The 6,137-nt window shown below is 43.2% G+C and overlaps 1 non-coding gene across 1 annotated transcript; it reads left to right on the top strand.

Annotated features, from left to right (window-relative positions):
* Positions 1–3,950: 3,950 nt before the first annotated feature.
* LOC130716471 (small nucleolar RNA R71) lies at positions 3,951–4,057 on the top strand. Its single transcript, XR_009012082.1, has one exon. It is a non-coding gene; the product is annotated as a small nucleolar RNA R71 (small nucleolar RNA).
* The last annotated feature ends 2,080 nt before the right edge of the window (positions 4,058–6,137 follow it).

The following is a 6,137-nucleotide window of genomic DNA, read 5'->3' on the forward strand; positions in this document are numbered from 1 at the left end:
GAAGTTTCAAGGCATTCCTGTGAAGGAGATTTTGATTGCGAGGCTGGATCAGCTCGAGGTTAGGGCAACTGACATATTAGCTATGATTGCATGATAGGCGTCGATGAATTCGACTTATGTTTTATCTGATGTTGATTATGATGATGAGTTGATGTTATGATGCTTTTCCATAACTTGTGATATTGTGATATTGTTGGATTGTGCGTTTTGACGCGACTTCGGAGTGAAGATTCATTGATCGGGTGATCTTTGATATTTCGGGTTGGATGAACAACCCTAGGCAAGTTCAAATGTGGGGTTTGAGACTTAGCCATTCGTTGGGATTCGTTTGAATACTTAGACTTTCCCCGGGAAACTTCTTTTGGAGGGTTTTTGGAAAAACTTAGAATGAATAGAGTTTTGAAAACTAAAGACTTGGGAAACCTAGACTTTGAGAAATAAACTCATAACCTGACTAATTTGAATTGAAATAATTTTTATTAACAATTAAGCATAGGAGAACTGAAGGGGGAAAATATTTACGAAAGACGGGGAAAAGTCGACTTTTGTTGTGGGATTTGGAATTGGGGAAAGCCACTGAGGTGAGCTACGGTGATGATTGAAAGTCACCAAGTACTTTAAGTACTCTTGTTGTTGGGGTGTGTTGTATTGACCGACACTAAACCCTTGTGTTCTATTGTGGTGGGAGTTGTGTTGTATTGACCGACACTAACTCCGAGTCGTGTTGTATTGACCGACACTGACTCTGGCTTTGATTTTGGGTTCTATTGTGGAGGGAGTTGTGATGTATTGACCGACACTTACTCCGAGTTGTGTTGTATTGACCGACACTAACTCTTGGTTTGTTTTGAGATTGGGTTTGAGCTAAACGCTTGTGTGGTGAGGACGATTCGATGTTTGGCTAACCATATTGCATCAATCGGGTGAATAACGGGAATGGTTCACCTGTGCATCTTTTGGTGAATAACGGGAATGGTTCACCAATGTATTAATGATGAATAACGGAAATGGTTCATCGTACGGTGAATAACGGGAATGGTTCACCAAGGGTGAATAACGGGAATGGTTCACCAAGGATGAATAACGGGAATGGTTCATCCATAGTGAAGAACGGGAATGCTTCACTTGTGGCGAACGGGAACGCGTCACAATCCGGATCATATTGTGCATTTCACGCATACATTCATTCTGACTTGAATTGTGTGCTGTTTGATTATTGAAGCATTGTTAGAGCCATAACATGCTAGGATTATCTATATGTTATATAACAACATATATATCTATACCCCATATCACATGTTGAGTGTATATCTACTTTATTCTGTGAGTTGACCCTAGCGCCTTGGCTTTGGTTTCATGTTTGTGTTTGGGCGATCGGCCTGCTGCTAGATGTCGATGGCCGACTGGTTCTCGATGGTCTCTCCCTCGGGGGGGATCAGGTATGAGTTGGTGGATAGGGATGCCCCCACCGCTTGGGTGATCGATGTGGCTGGTCACCGAGCGACGTACAGGGGAAGGGTCATGGAGGACCGGACGGATGAGCGAGGACGCCTGACGAGAGGAGTGCTACGGCGTATGGAGCTGAGCTTTGACTTTCCGCCCTCAGTTCACTGTGGACCAGGCACTGGTCATGGACCACCTGCACCACCCCCGACTTCACCTTCTGTTGAGGAGGACCCGGCGGAGATCGAGACTGCTGTTGCTGCACCTGTTGCGCCACCTCCTGCTACTGCCATTGCCCCTACCGACGTGGCGTCGTCCTCTAGGCTCGTACAGCCGAGGAGGGAGTCTGTTGTCCCATCTGCCTCACGTCTCTTATCTTTCTCTTCACCGCACGGCTACCGTGTGGACCCCTTGATGAGGGTGGTGGAGGAGGATGTTCTTACAGGAGAGGTGGATGTGGAGACCGGCTCGACTAGGGCGGTGCGCAGGACAGTTAGGAGGGAGGTCATGGATTTGGACACCGAGATGATTACGGTGGATTCCGACTCTGACTCCGAGAGCAGTGGGGAGAGTTACTCGCCGAGCAGCGATGAGGAGGAGGAGGATTGGTGAGCTAAGCTGGGAGGGTAGGTTAGGCTAGCGTCATTTTTTGTGTAGAGCTCTGATCGTCAGTTTCTTCTGGGACAGGGTAGGTTCCGATGTGTGGCTTTTTGTGTGCTTCTTTTGAGGAGGATCACAGAGAGTCTGTCGGAGTATAGGGGTCTTTTGTTCAGGCCATTTTTGGGTGCCGACTTTCTCTTGGATAACTGTATATTTTGATACTTTTACCTACAGTGCTGGTTTGTATATATTTGCCTGCGGGCACACTACTTTGGAGTCACTGCGAGTGCGCGTGACGGGAGAGTGCAGCTGAGGCTGTACAAGTGTTTATATTGTATATCGGTTAGTTTAGTTGTTGGGTTTTGTCTTTATTTCTTTATCGCTTTTATTTAAAGGAATCAAACGAAAAAAAAATTACCTGTTTTCCGCGTAAAGTTTATTTTTGGTTACTAAAGTGACACCTGGAAATCGGGGTGTTACAAAAATCATCATTAAGGTTAGTTTGTGAATTAGGATTGAAAATTGAAAATCTTACCTTGTCCTTACCAACTCGAAGGATGAGCTGACCCTTATCAACATCTATCTTAGCCCTGCCAGTGGCTAAGAAGGGTCGGCAAAGAATAAGAGGAATCTTTGCATCCTCCTCCATATCCAGCACCACAAAGTCCACAGGGAACACATACTTGTCCACCTTCACCATAACATCTTCCACAATCCCATATGGTGTTTTTAGGGATCGGTCCGCCATTTGTAAGGAAAGCATGGTCGGGGTGACCTCTCCTAAGTTCAGCCTTCTAAACATGCTAAGCGGCATCAAGTTGATGCTCGCTCCCAAATCACACAAGGCTTCAACAACAGTCAACCCCTCAATCTCCACTGGGATAGTAAAACTCCCAGGATCCCTTCTCTTCTTAGGCATTTTTCTTTGCAAAATGACACTACACTCCTCGGTCATCATGATAGTTTCATCAACCTCACTCAACTTCCTTCTCTTATTTAAAATGTCCTTCATGAACTTAGCATAGATAGGCATTTGTTCCAAAGCATCGGAAAAAGGGATATCAATATGGAGTTTCTTAAAAACATCCATAAATTTTGAAAACCTTTTATCCAAATTCTTTATAGCCAATGCTTTAGGAAATGGAACTTTGCCAAGTTCAGGAATATGATCATTCATCACTCTAGTTTTAATAGGAACATTCACTTCCTCCCGAACTATTTCCTCCCTTTTTCCTCCCTCTGCTTTCGTTTCTAACCCATTCAACACTCTACCACTTCTAGTAGTCATAGCAGAAGCACTTTCTTGTTCAGGATTGGGGATATTATCGGAAGGAAGTTTACCTTGAGGCCTTTTGGTGATTTGCTTGGCCAACTGGTGAATTTGGTTCTCCAAGCTCTTGATAGCCGCCTCTCGGTTCTTATAGTTGTTCTCCATGCGGTTGATGAAAGTCTCAACCAACTCCTCCAAACTCTTCTGGGCACCATCATTTTCACCAACTTGCTCTTGGACTTGTTGAGATAGTCCAGAGCTTTGACCTTGGAAACTTTGATTATTCATGGTACAAAATTTACTAACATGAGGCCCTCCAATAGCCACACATTCCACTTTGGCTACTGTAGCACCTACCAAATTGGTCGCCTTTATATGATTTTGAATCTCCGCCATTTGTTCGGAGATTTGCTTATTGGAGGCCAAGAGCTTTTCGTAAGCTTCAACTTCAAACATACTCCTTCGGGTTTGGCAATCATTTTCAGAGTTCATGGCTCTCACTGCCATCTTTTCTATTAAGTCATACCCCGCTTGTGGGGGAAGAGCATCGAACTCCCCATTTGAAGCCGCATCTAGGCCAAACCTCCAAGAGTATTGTAGACCATCATAAAATGTTGCAACCAATTCAGCTTGGGTGAGATTGTGTTGAGGGCATTTCCTCAAGAGCTTCTTGAAGCGCTCCCAAGCTTCATACAGATTCTCTTCACCGGTTTGCACAAAATTCATGATGTCTTTTTTCAATTTCCTCAAAAGGGCTCTTGGGAAGAACCTTGTTGTGAACTTTTCTGCTAAGTGTTCCCAAGTAGTGATACTCCCTTGAGGTTGTGAATTTAGCCATTCCTCCGCTGCATCCTTCAAAGTAAATGGAAACAAGCTCAACCGAATTGCATCCGCTGAAACATTGTTCACCCGGTAAGTGTTGCAATTCCTGATGAACCTCTCCATGTGAGCGTGAGGATCTTCCAGGGCACCTCCACCATATTGGCTTTGGCTCACCAAGTTGATGAATGTCGGTCTCAATTCAAAGTTCCCCACTACCTCGGGAAAAACAATGCTCCCGGGATAGTCATAACTCATTGTAGCCGAAGTGAGTTCCCGAAGAGACCGGTTGGCATTCCAACTTCTTGTTCACGTAACCGGAGGGTGATACCCTCTTGGATTCTTGCCTCAATATGGGCTTGCATCTCCTCCTCCGTCATACGGCCACCCATGATGGTGTCTCTCGTGAGAGGAACCTGAAAGTGTGACACTCAAATAGAGAAAGATTAGTAGCACCAATTCTAGACAAAGATAAAAAAAAAACAAAAAAAAACAAAACCACAAACTAAAAACTTAAACCAAAAACCACAAACAATTCCCCGACAACGGCGCCAAAAACTTGTTGGTCAATATGCAAGTGTACAGAATCTACCCGATTTTAATTTATCGAACCACAGGGAATTGAATTGCGAATTCAGTTAATGATTCAAGTTCAAGGTTGGAAAACAAGTAAAATTCAGTTTTAAAGGTTGATTGTTTCTTGAGTTATGTAAAAAAGCAAGTAAACGAATAACAAAGCGATTGAAATTCAGAGATGAGAATGCCTTGGGTTCTTCCTCAACTAATTCAGTTTTAGCAAACCTTTCCTACTCACAAAGTCCGGAGTCTCTCCTTGATGCTCTAGCCTAATTAGTAATCTATCGATGCCTCGCATAGACAACCCTCTCAAGTCGAAAGATAGGCACAATTCCTTGACAACCTAAACATTTGCTAAAGGCACTAAGCATGCAATTCAGGCCAACAAACCCCAACCCTTCCTCTATTCCTAGTAGCAAGTATAGAAGAGGTAATCCCACAACAAGTCCCAATTCTATAACAAACTTCCGTTATGATTATAGAAAAGCAAAAAGCTAGCATGCATTCAAGCTTAAAAGATAAAGCATAGGAGTGAGATTCAATGGTTTACTCAAAACAACATTAATAGAAAAGGAATTAAAGCTAAAACATCCAAAATCTTACAAAGAACCCAAAGCAAAAGGAGTTTTAGCCAAACATGGCTATGGAATCCATACAAGAAAAGAAAGATAAAACCTGGATCATAGGACTTGGAGAAAGCTCCTCAAGCTCTAGAACCCAAACCCTCTCTTCTAGCTTATTGAAATATGAGAAAATGACAAAAGGTTCCAAGAGAAATGACAAAAATCCTATTTATAGGCAAAATGGACGAGTTTACTGGTTTGCCGGGCGTTCCAGCGCCAGTGCCGGGCGCTCCAGCGCCAGACATATTTTTCCAGCATTTTGGCTTATGCCTTCTTAGCGCTCAGGCGCCATTGTGGGGCGCTTGAGCGCCCCGACTCTCCTAAAAAACCTTAAATCTTCATTTTAACTCCTCTTTAATGCCTCCTTCAAGTCTTTAAACCCCTTGGCCTTCTTCCTTCAGCTGTTACAACCTGATTACTTGCTCAAAAAGACTAGAAACAAAGCCAAGAAACTCAAAGGTTAATTTGCACAAAAGTATAAAATGAACTAGGAATTAAACTAGACCCCTAAACTCTACTAAAATACCATTAAAGACCCTATAAAACTATGAAATTACCAATGCAATGCAAAAACACTAATAAAGATAAAGATGCATGGAAATGCATGAAACACTACATGAGACACAAGAAAAAGACTCAAAACCTACAACGAAATGACCCTAAAAACACTACTAAACTAGGGTCATCACCAGCCCCTGTTCAAGACATCTCTGATGATGTTTCTGATGACGTGCCCCTGGTTAAGTCCATTCCTGATAGCATTGCTGCCAGGATGAAAATAAAAAGAAGGGTCTCTACACCTGAAG

The sequence above is a fragment of the Lotus japonicus genome, chromosome 4 (genome assembly GCF_012489685.1).
Source record: "Lotus japonicus ecotype B-129 chromosome 4, LjGifu_v1.2".
NCBI lineage: Eukaryota > Viridiplantae > Streptophyta > Magnoliopsida > Fabales > Fabaceae > Lotus > Lotus japonicus.